The sequence below is a fragment of the Antedon bifida genome, chromosome 5 (assembly GCF_963402885.1).
Source record: "Antedon bifida chromosome 5, ecAntBifi1.1, whole genome shotgun sequence".
Lineage (NCBI taxonomy): Eukaryota > Metazoa > Echinodermata > Crinoidea > Comatulida > Antedonidae > Antedon > Antedon bifida.
In genome coordinates, this window is record NC_136230.1 from 12,891,331 (window position 1) to 12,903,962 (window position 12,632).

The following is a 12,632-nucleotide window of genomic DNA, read 5'->3' on the forward strand; positions in this document are numbered from 1 at the left end:
GTATAATTGTTATTATTGTTACTCACTCTACCCAAAGACAATTCCTAAACTAATCGGATAGAACAAACGACAAGAATTGCACCAAACGTTGCCACTTTTAAGAATAAATATTATTGTACACCATTAACAATTAATTTCGTAAAAGCATACTGTTCTAATAATTGATCTTTTTTTATTGTTTGCTCTTTTTGGAAGTCAACAATACTGATACAGATACATGTAACTTGCATTATCACATTGTTGTGACGTCTATAGTCTTCTGTGGTACACAATACGTATTTGCATATTTTCCACCTGTGGCTTGGTTTAAATAGACGAGGTATTTGTAAAAGGAGGAGTTCCGGGCAGGAGGTTGTGTACAACGAATGAATAAAGTGAACGGTACCCAGTAAGATGTGTTTTATATTGATTTTAGGAATCTGATTTTGAAATACATTATGGTGTTTGTTGTTACAGTAACATTTGACGCTGTATACTTACTAGTGATGATAGGTGGTATTGTTGGTCTGGCCATGATTGTTTTCGCCGGATGGATTTATTAGTTTCGTGGGGACTCGACGTCGTTGGATATATGTATTCAGAACTGATTGAGATTGTATTCAGAACTGTTGGTGCTGGAATTCAGAACTGTGGGTTGTTGAATTCAGAAAAGGTTGGTGTTTGAGGCGGGTATTTTCGTGTGCTGGTTTGAACATTTACGGAATTAACCAACGGCTGTGATTGTTGGATTGGAAACGGCAGTAGTTGGTTGTATATCTTTTGTTAATAAAATATTTCTATTTATTTATCTCATTTTTATAATTGGATAGTTCTAAATATAATAATTGTATTATCAGATTTGAAGTTTGAATGTGAAATTGGCAACATGGCTTTTAAATATGATATGGATGGGTCTGTGTTGAAATATTCAGGGGATGTGAATGATGCTTCATTGCGGGATTATACCGAATCTAAAGCCATTTTTAGCGTTGAAAATGAAAGTATTTCTAGATACAATAGAGGAACATAATTATGTAACTAAAATACGCAACTTGGTAAAAGCACATTTTGAGAGTCAATCCTGGACATGGGGTATTGAATCGCAGTTGTTAACTAGGAAACAATTACATTCAGAAACCATTGATTAATATGCGTCGGATATTATGTTATGGCGTAAGCAGATAAAGAAATCAGATTCTGAGCTCCTGTCTATTTTATGAGAGGGTTATTGCCGAACATTCGGGTATTTTCGAAATGCTTTAGATGCAGCTCGGCTAGCCATATTTGTCCAGCGTACTGTGGATGAACCTTCCCCTGGTACTTTTAAACATAACCATCCGAAGTCCCGTGTTAGTAAAGAAAATATAACGCTAGATACGATCGCGGGGATGGTTGCGCAAGTTTCTAATATATTAGACAGCATTGAATCGTCTAGTCGGGTTCAGTGGGTGATTTCTCCTTTTTAATAGTAATTTTGATGATAGGAAAAATGTCGATAGATCTAGTCGGACATTTAACTCTCGAAATATTTGTTGGCGTTGTGGTTTTCGGGGTCCTATTAGAGTGACATATTATGCTAGAAAAGACAGGGATGACCGTCCGTTAAACTAGAAACCCCGTTTGCAGGTAATCGTTGTAAAACCGGAACATGTAGGGGACAATGCAAATGGGGTAGAAAATAAACATTATCAATATTATAAAAAGTATTTGTCCTAATATTGGGGTAAGACTAAATACAGAAGGCCCATCCGTCATTTTTCAAATGCGGGTAGTTGCACGACAGGGAATTTCCGCACGTTCTCAGTATATAGTTGGCCCATACTAGTGCCGTTGAAAGAGACGGGAGCAGCTACGGTGGCCAAAGCTCTGTTTGAATATGTTATGTGTGTACATGGATGTCCGGAAACTCTGTTGAGTGATCGCGGATCAAACTCTCTTAGTAAGAATGTTCTAGAAGTATGTAGAGTAATACAAATATAAAGAATATAAAAATTAAATCTGTAACTCTGACAGAGTGTTCTAGATGGCATATAATAAATAAATGCCGATTCAAAATAAGCGGGCCTTCGAGTTGTTAATTAAGGCTTGTCTGACCATTCCAACATTATCTCCATTCTCATTATTTCTTCCACGCTTCGAGCATTAGTCATCTTGGAAGAATAGCTTTTTCGTCATCCGATCATTATCGGATCTAATCAGATGTGCAGCATAATTTCGTTGCTGGGTTTTGAGGAATGTAGATAAATCACATGTCTTACATATATTGTGAATGTCGATGTTGGTGTAATACAGTTTATAACATTCATCATCTAAAGTGTTTTTTCGCCGATAACCATTACGGATCATTCGTCGTGAAAACGTACACCATTTCGAATTAAGTTTATTTTATTGTGCAGACGTTGCACGTTGAACGTGCACCCAGTTTTGACAATTGAATGTCAATCGACTTCGAATATAAGCTCGTAGAAAAATCAAACGAGTTTGGAGAAGAATATTGTGATTTAATAAAACAATCTTCATTGACGAAAATTTGTTTTTGACAGATTCGATGCGACTATTGAATTCCCAGTCTCCTGTGTTATTCTGGTCATGGACGATTTGAGAGCCAAGATAGCGAAAAATAAAATAAATAAATACCAGCGCATATCACCCTCAATACAGGAGAGATGCAATGCTGTTATCTTAGAGTGCATTTCGCATTATGTAAATGAATATCATAATGATTGGGATAAATATTTACCGGCGATACAGTTCGCTTATCGTACAGTTCACGAATTCTGTTGGTTATAGTTTACCTTTTATATGGCAGGGAAGCTAGGTTTCCGTTCGATGTAACCTTATTAAAACAATGCCACTATCCCGAAAAAACATTACGAGATCATATGCATGTGTTAATAAGTCAGTTGGAGATATTTAGAGCTGTTTCTAAAAATCGAGCTGAGTTGAATCAAGCGAAAATGAAGGAGCGATATGACGAACGCGTCCGATGTAACATATTAGTGGGCGATTCGATTTGGGTGTATATACCTGCGTTACACAAAGGTTTATTGCGTAAATTAATGAAATGTTTGTCTGGCCCTTATCTGTTAGTTGAGAAAACGGGGCCTGTTTATTTTCGTGTTCGGAACTTAGCTAATAATAAACTGCTGAAAGCACCGGTTCATGTGAACCGTATGAAATTTGCATATAATCGATATGCACGACCCACTAATAATAGTGGATCCCGAGCAAATGAGTGAGCTGCCGGAATTCGAGATCGGGGGCTGTCCGGAGGACTCATTTGAGCCGTTGATGGCCACACATAATTGAAATGATTTCGGTACGGAAATACTATTAACTATTCCTGGCATTCCTGAAAGTGAGCAAGAGTTTGAAATCGAAACAACTATAAGAGGACGTTATCGTCAAAATTGTTTGGAATACCTGATTAAATGGAAAGGTTTTCCCCACTCTCGGAATACATGGGAAGCCGTACAGAATCTGAATTCCACTGCCCTTGAGTACATAGAGAATAATCCTGTGAGGATTACGGGGAAATGTAAAGTTTGAATTTTGATAACATAGGCCTATAGTGAAATGGCATGGTATCAAGTAAAAGGCAAATGTAATATATTTATTAAATTATGAATTATTAAATATTTTAAAAATTACCACTGTATCAAAAGGCTATGAAATATGGAATTTCCAGAGGGCGTCATTGACTATAAAAGCAGGAATCGAGAAAACAAGGCCAACAGCCATTAAGTCGCGTGCTACAATGCATAGTGATACCGGACCGACAGACAGACCGACAGACAGACCAACAGACAGACCGACCGACCGACCGACATAGTGAACTATAGAGTCGCGTCCACGCGACTAAAAAAACAGCAGCATTACCGTTCAGGGAGGTTAGTCGATAGGGTAGGCTCAATTTTTAAGTAATAGAAAGTCACGTGGTCGTGGAATACTTCATTTCACTTTCATTTGTAAGAATAAACATTTATAGGATGATTTATGTAGGTTATAACTATTATAAATATAAATTTAAAGTACAGGCTCTACGTTTATTCGTTTTATTTCATTTAGCGTGCAAAATCGTACATTGGCTATGCTACCTGTATTGTAACAATGAGAATGCGAATTATTCGTGTAAATAAGGTGATCATTACAATAACCTGATGCTACGTTTTTATTCTAAGCATACTTTAGCTCTGATCGTCCCTACATAATCCCATGTTATACCTGAGGTTTGAACGTAGTATTCTTCATTATTCTTCTAATCCGCCAAATAATTACCAGCTTATCGTTGGTACAGATTCTTAATTATAATTACGGCTATACCTTTTGACGCCTATCATGATTTTGTTTAATATAGATTTCTTAATGTGTAATCAAAAAGTATGTTATGCATTTTAATTTTACTTTGCAGTGTTTACATCAGTTTACATGAATGATACAGTACCTACAAGTCCCATTGTATCATCGTATTCGGGATTGTCAACGTTGGAACACTCGAGTCTATTTCCAGTTTATTGATCAGTAACGTAATTGTTTACTTTTACAAGCCTTAACTCCACGTATTTAGCTTATTTTAGTTTTGATTTTTGTCTGGCCAATCCAAGTAAACTTTTGTAATGAAAGTCCTACAAGTAATTTATAACTTTTCCATAAGCTTCCTAATTACATGTACATGTATACAGTAAAGGTACGTAAAAGCGTCACATTTCATATCCTATTTGTTTTGTGTATTTGCATTGTATTTCAGTAAAAAGACGGCTACTACTGTAAGGAAACATTTTTTTGATTAATTTAAATAATATTAATATTTAATTATTTGAATGTCGTACCACCATTTTTAAATTCAAAATGTTCTAGCAATACTTTCGAATTCGTAAATAACAGTGGACTTGCCGATGGCACCTAAAACTTGCAAGAATTTAAATTATAGTGTAAAATGTTCTGTATTTATTTTTGTTGCAATGAATTTACTGACCGCATACATTGCATACTTATAATAAGCATTTAGCCTACCAGATGTATGTTATGTTAAACCTAATTTTAATTATTTTTGTATCAATGAATTTAAAGCATAGAAAATGAGACTTCAATTGTAACTCTTGCATATTATATTATAATTTTGCATACGTTTGACAATTTTCCTCGGCGCTGTTGAAAAATCTGTTAATCAGCGGGGCTTATACCCGTCGAAGACGGGTACTAATGCTAGTTTTTTATAAATTAAACTGATGACAATTACCGAATTAATTGCAATTTTAATGTAAATGAATCATAATACTAGGTGGTGTACAGATGACTACCTAATCAATTACTATTAATGTATTATCTCAAAATGTACGGTATATGGTATATAATTTGATAATGCGTATGTTGTGATATAATAAAAATAGAAAATGTTAAAAAAACAAAGTATATTTGAATCGGATAATGCGTATCTTGTGATAAAAAAAAGAAAATGTTAAAACAAAGTATATTAGAATAAGATAATGCTAGATATGTAGATTTTTGTAGGGTGGGCGTATGTTTGTTGTACACAATACTTATTTGCATATTTCCACCTGTGGGTTGGTTTAAATAGACGAGGCATTGTAAAGGAAGGAGTTCCGGGCAGGAGGTTGTGTACAACGAATTAATAATAAAAGTGAACGGTACCAAGTTAAATATGTTGTGTATATATTGTCTACGCATAACAATAATATAAGCACTTTATTAGTTATCTCGCTGTTTGCGATTTTTCACGTTCAAAAACGGTATCGTTTCAACTGTTCGCCGAGTGTCGCATTGATTGCAACACACTGCGAACACCAAGATAATGTAATGCATATTTACCGGGAGTGTGCAATTTAATGTTTACATTTTGTTCATAAGTCAGTCTGTGGAGCACATGCCAAGGAAGTTAAGAAATATTCTTTTCTTTTCGTTTTAAACTTTTTAATTTATAATTTACATTCAATTATCGTACGAAGGAAGACAAATTAAATCCACCACTTTTAAACAAGATGATTTGACCAGAGGCAAAATCAACAAAATAATTCTTTAATTATCAATATGTCGAGGAATAAAACCCGACAAATCGTGTGTGGTTACATTACAAAATTATAGTGGGAACCGAACCGAATAAATTTTCGTCGCAACAGCGATGATTCAACTACAGTAAAGAGTGTAAAGAGTAGGGGTGCGAAATTTATATGGCATGCTCTTTTCTTTGTTCTTCTAATTCATTTATTTGTTTCAAAATAAAAAAACAGTATTTACCATTTGAATCTTACCTTTTAATGTATATCTCAATCATAACAATTAGATATTAAATTTTTGACTGCACCTTTTGAATTGGCGAGTTATGAATGTTTGCATATTATATTATTTTATGGTAAATAAACACTTTAATTTGCGGAGATAGAAGTATATACAATTTCCAGATTTATTATTATGTAAAATTAAAATATACTTTATTACTTACGTTAGATTGAAGGTTAACATCAGCATCCGACTCAATTAAGTTCTGGCAAACAGTAACATTTTTGTAATAAGCCCCCCAAAACAATGCCGTCTGACCATGCTATTGAAAATATAAAAAAACAAAATAACTGCAACAATTATTTTTTTCAAACACCAATTATTGAAGATTAATAATGTTCAATTCAATGTTTTGTACCCATTTATCATCACTAGAGCACAATTGTTTTTTAAATAATCATTAATAATTACTAATTTTACTATGTGTTTTAAAATGGAATAGTATTTTGTGTGTGATAGACATTTGTTTTGTTTTTGCATCTATTTGCTCTGAAGTCAATACATAAGTTTAAATTCATTTGTTATAGTTTTTTTTTTATTTTAAGAAAGGTGAGCATAATAAAATATTAAAAAATAATAATTGGGGATAGACTAGGCAGGTAAATTAACTGCTTAAAATTAAACGTTAAAACTGTATTATCGTCCAAAAACTATAATATGCTATTTTATAGCGTTGTTTCAGTTAATCACTACCGTGGGAAAAAGAAGCATGTTTCACTTACAAAAAGACATAACAGTTACATTCAACCAAATATCCACTGGTTGTCAGTCGATTTGACTACTTTTTGCTTTAAATATTACAGTTTTTAGTCGCGTGCAACGCGACTCTACAGCTTACTATGTCGGTCAATTGGTTGGTCGGTCGGTCGGTAAACACTAACTTGTATATGGCCTTGTCTTGATATCAGTTTCATCTAGCTAAGTCAATTTATCAGAGTATATTCCTTATGGCCAGGACTCGATGTGGTTATGTTTTTCACGGTGCGCAATCAACAATTACGCGGTCTACGCACAATTTCACAAAATCACGTTTGTAATCATATCTTCACAAGCATGAATCACAATTAAAAAAAATTTGGAACTCATAAATTTCAGGTCATATTTCATCATATGGCAATACAATTACGTGCGTAGCGCATATAACGCATGCGTACGCGCGATTACAATTTTCAAAATGTTCAAATTTATTTTCGATGAAATTAGAGTACGTTTCAGGCAATTTTAAGCGTTTAAAAAATTGCAATGAGTGCGCAGATTTTTGCACGCGCACTGCACGTAAAACGTTAATACGTACTCTTTTTGCCCGATTTCTGTTTTACAACCTTTCTTTAATGTCATCATATTTGATTCACTTTCCAACTCGAAATTACGTTAGACGAGCACGTCAAAAGTGAAAGGCTACGCGCGCACGTGTAAATTAAAAAATATAAATATAAATGTTTTTAAAAATTTTCAACATTTTTATACATGTTCAGCAATTTCGGTCGGATGGTCGGTCGGTCGGTCGGTTGGATGGTCGATCGGTAAACACTAACTTGAGCACGCGACTGCAGCCATGTATATGGCCTTGTTTAGGTAAATGATATTTTGTTTTGGTCAAATTATTGGCCAAAATAACTAAATATTATGTGACATTAAAATGGCATACAACAAAAAAGTTTATTTTTTTCAGGTAAAAAATATAAATTTAATTTATGAGATTGTTTAGCCTGTGAGTAAATTATAATTGGCAAAATATATTTATATGTAGATTCTTACTTTATGTAAATGCATGTGGTACGGTACTTATTTGTTACCACATAAAGAAGTTGAAACACACTACTATAAGGATGCTTAGTCATAGGTATCTCTGTTTACAATGATTGTTTTTAAATGCTTAATTATTGAGAACAATCGTAATGTTGATCGGCAAACAAATATTGTAAATAATAAGATCTGAATCGCTAGGATTTTCGTTTATTCAAAGGATGACAACGAATGGAATATTCCAATCCTTCTTTTGAGATTGAATTTCCTCAGAAGGCGTATAATTAATTAGAAATAAAACTGCTGACGGCGTAAACAAATAGAAAAAAAACCTTACTTATTTTGGGATTTGAAGAGGAATATTTATAGGATGTATAATTGTAGTCTGTATTCAAACGGTTGTTATTTGCTTTTCTTAAGAATTATTTCATAGTGTTTGATCATTTTGTTTTCTTATAGCGTTTTCTTTGTAATAATACATTATATACATAATTAAAAATGTCCAAGGTATCTCCTGCCATCGGAAGCGCTGGACAGTTGATGGACACTTGACATACATCTGGTCTTTACAGTGTAAAGACAATATACGAGATATATTTTAGCATGTATGCTACAGAAAGGTAAGCCCACGTATGGAAAGTCAAGTCTAGTTTTATACAATTAAATTAAAGCTGTCCAGCTGATTTTTTCTTTGAAGGTAGAGTATTTCTTGAATGCAATAAAGTCTTATTAATTAGTAAATCGAATTGAAAAAGATTACGCATTGTATAAACAATGCGATGTGATACTGTGGTATACTGTCGTGTTTAGTTACTGATTATTATAGCACACATTGTTATACTGTAGGTTTCTCCCTATTGTAGGAAGTATTTACAGCATAGCACATGAAATCCCTGAATCATTGAATGTAGTAGACAATAAAAGCAAGGGAATTATCAATCAAGCATCGTATCCAGTTGTTCCAAAAACAAGCATGCTTCAAACGACAGATCAAAGTCACAGTTTAACTTTATTAAGTTTATAAGCAGTTTAATTCATTGTATGTTTTTTATTTGTCTTAAGAAATAATATTATTATGCTATTTTATAATGTTAATATCGTCCCATCATACGTAGGCTACTTGTTTCAAGTATTCATCATCAAAGAATTTAAACCTGGATTACATTTGGAGGTTCATCCGGGAGATTTATTTTATTATAAAAATAATTTTGATTTCTCATTGATTTTGTTTTACTTGTTTATATGTTTATTGTTATACAGTAAGCGTTCTTGTAATGTATGCATGTAGCAAATGGTTTAGTTTAAATTCGTGTTGGTTTGTCACTATTGCTGAAATCATGTCAGTACTTTTTTCTCGGAATGATGATTGAATAATGAACCTAGTAATTGTTCATGATTTATTGAAATTTGTAATTTGAAAATTAATCAATTTATTATAATAGATTGCTGGAATTGTTATTTGAAATATTGAATATTACTATATTATATTATATACCATATTTGATTGATCACTTAATTTCAGAATAACAATTCAATTTCAATTCCAAACAATACTTAGAAGAAAACGAAAAATCACACTAAAATGTTATGTTCCCATTGAGTATATTTAAATTATTTATTATTATTTTCATTATTGTTTTTGTTTATTATTATTTTTCTTCTTTTCTGCATCATTGTTTACATTACTATTCCAGTATTTGTATTTTTTTCTCTTTTGTAGGGAAGCCCACTTTTATTGCACATAATAAATGACAAACAATGGGTATCTACATTATATTACACAGACTGATGTTAATATGTTAATACATTACAGATAATATGTTGGTATTTGTATTATTATTTACATAGAAAATAAATCTTGATTTGTAGGCCTACCTGGTCCTGAATGTTCACGCTCTTTGTATTTATAATATGGGTACATATACCAATCTCACTAGTCTTTGCACTTTCCGGAATCTATAAAATGTGAACCGATAATGTTAATATAAATCCAACTGTTTATGTCATTTAATGACATGCATTGATATTATTGTTTAACACAAGATCGTTGATCATGGCGATGACGATAAAGATTATGTTTAAATTAAATAAATTTTGAAGAAAACTAAAAAAAAAGTTGTAACTGTAAATTAATAAGTCAATTTATTTCTCTATAATATGCTGTACAAAGATGGAAGGTACTACTCTTTTTACGTTTCAACATAATCAAAGTAAAATACTAATATGATTTTTTTCAGTAGTTGCATAGTAAAATCACCTACCTTCAGGCTATTGTCAGCACAGAGTACTAAAAGACATTGTTTAAGATCCATTTGTAGTTGCTATACCGTGTACTAGCAAAACATAAAAGAAGTGATTACGATGGATATTAAAAATTGGTTGTTAAATATTTAATAAAAGAATGCAAACGTGGTCTGTAGAGTGTTAAAGTTGACCACTAATTAAACAAACGTGCATGCTATCAAAATAAACGTTTATATTTAAATCTAAAAAGTTTCCATAATCATAGTTACCGTATCAAAATTTATTATCATTTTGGATACTTGTGGTACAGAACAGATCAACAATGTTCTCTCCTTCAGAAATGGTTTCAGATTTGTATATACATTTAAAGCATAGATGTTGTAAGAGAAAGAATGACGCTCAAAACGGCCACCACTACGACGACAATGTTTCTATTTAGTGTGCGCAATACTCGTATGGAAACCACATTTACTGCTGTATGTTTGATTTCTTATGAACTATTCTAATTTTGTAAATTTAAATATTATACATTTGTAATATAAATGCTAGAAATAAATAATTCTATTCTTCTGAATTGTTTTTACAGAAACAGAGGAATTGTTCGTTAAGATAAATATCTGGTACTTGTATAGCAACATTTGTAGTAGCTAACAAAACAAAGTATATCTTTAGATACATAATGTAAACATTTTACATTAAACACAACCCTATACACTACACTCACGTATAGTTACGTACTTTTTTAAAGTTACTTTTCAAACTCACCTGATTTGTGCTGAAATATATGTTTCCTCAATCAACAGTTGACTGTTTTTGTACAGAACACCAGACACTATACATTTTCATTTGTATAAGCGATAACAAGTACATTCTAAAAAGTTGCTGCAACAAGCGTGATTTGTTATTTATTGTTTGCTTTAATCTTATCATAAGGTGATAGGAGCTACACCGATGTGAATTGCCATTTTAGGTTAGCATAGTAAATCATTATACCGAATTGGTTAACGAGGTCGAAGTACAATTCATAAATGTAAACATACATTCCTCAACCACTAATTCAAATAACAATGGCTTTTTTTAAATATAATTATAATTCCTCGTGCTTATAAACTAAGTCTCATTTGAGTCTTGGATAGTGGAGTTTAAAGAGTTGTGAGTTACAACACTGGCACTAGGTCTGGATTAACCAAGCTAATTTACATACCGGTAGTTATTTAGGCCTACATATATAGATTTAGAGAGCAAATTCCCAAAAAAAAATGGGGTGATAATGAGGTTTTGTTATCACGGCAGTACATGAGGAATAAATTATGAGTTTAAATGTTGACAGTTCTATAACGAGACGGAGTCGATTAATGTAGAAGAAAAGAAGTCAATCTTCTTGGTATATGGTATATTATTCTAAGGACCGCAACATTTCTCTCCGTTCAACTAAAATAAAATATTCATTTTTCGTTGTACGATTGCATAAGTAAGAGGCATTTAAAAAAAATTATTTAATTTATCTTTATAAATATAATTTAATGAATGCATGTTTGAAGTGTGGATGCAAAATCAAAAAGGAACTAAATAGGCTGCTAAATGTGTTTTTGGCTAAAATAGAACAGTGCCTTATCCTAGCTAATCCGCCTATGATGTATGACAAGTACTTTTTTTTCTCATCAATACTTATTTCCTTTTTTTATGTCGTGATAATACACCATTTCCATTGTACATACAGTACATATTACATATGTTGATTTTGACTAGTATGAAATAAATAATTTTAATTTGTTTTCCCATTTTAATAAAATTGTATTAAATATGTATGTATACCTGTATGAGGGGTCACACAAGGTTAGCTTTAGCTACATAAAATAGATTACAATATTTCACAAAACATTAATCAAATTATGGCTAAAAGTAGGCCTAGATGGTTGAAAGAAGATTAGATCTTTTTTGAAATTGAAGAAAAACGAGTTGGTGCAGTTAAGCCAATCATGGTTCAATTTTGTGTTATAGTTATAATCCTGCAACAAGTATTATTTGTTTTAATTATTTGTAAAATGATAATAAATGTTCTTTAAACAATGATTTAAATATATTTAATGATTTGGTACTTTTACAGAATGTGTAATGCTATTAGCTCCGCAGTTACAATTTCCTACCAGGCTTTATACCGTTAGCAGAGTGACGGATATAGATCCGGAAGACAAACTGGAAAATCTATCTTTTTATCTACCAACGATAACATGTTTCAGTTGTTATACACAGAAGATCAAACACTTTGATATCATTATTTGTAATATGATAAAAAGAGGACAGTTTGTATGGATAATAAAAAGTGGCGTGATTTACTGTTTGCTTTGATCCATGTCATAAAGCTA

At 32.2% G+C, this 12,632-nt stretch overlaps 1 protein-coding gene and 1 pseudogene across 1 annotated transcript in view; one reads left to right on the forward strand and one right to left on the reverse strand.

The window, feature by feature from the left end:
- LOC144842707 (ankyrin repeat and SOCS box protein 11-like) overlaps nucleotides 1–12,632 on the reverse strand; it is a 372,919-nt gene that overhangs the window by 179,790 nt on the left and 180,497 nt on the right. The window lies entirely within an intron of this gene.
- LOC144843345 (uncharacterized) lies at nucleotides 2,615–3,528 on the forward strand (annotated as a pseudogene).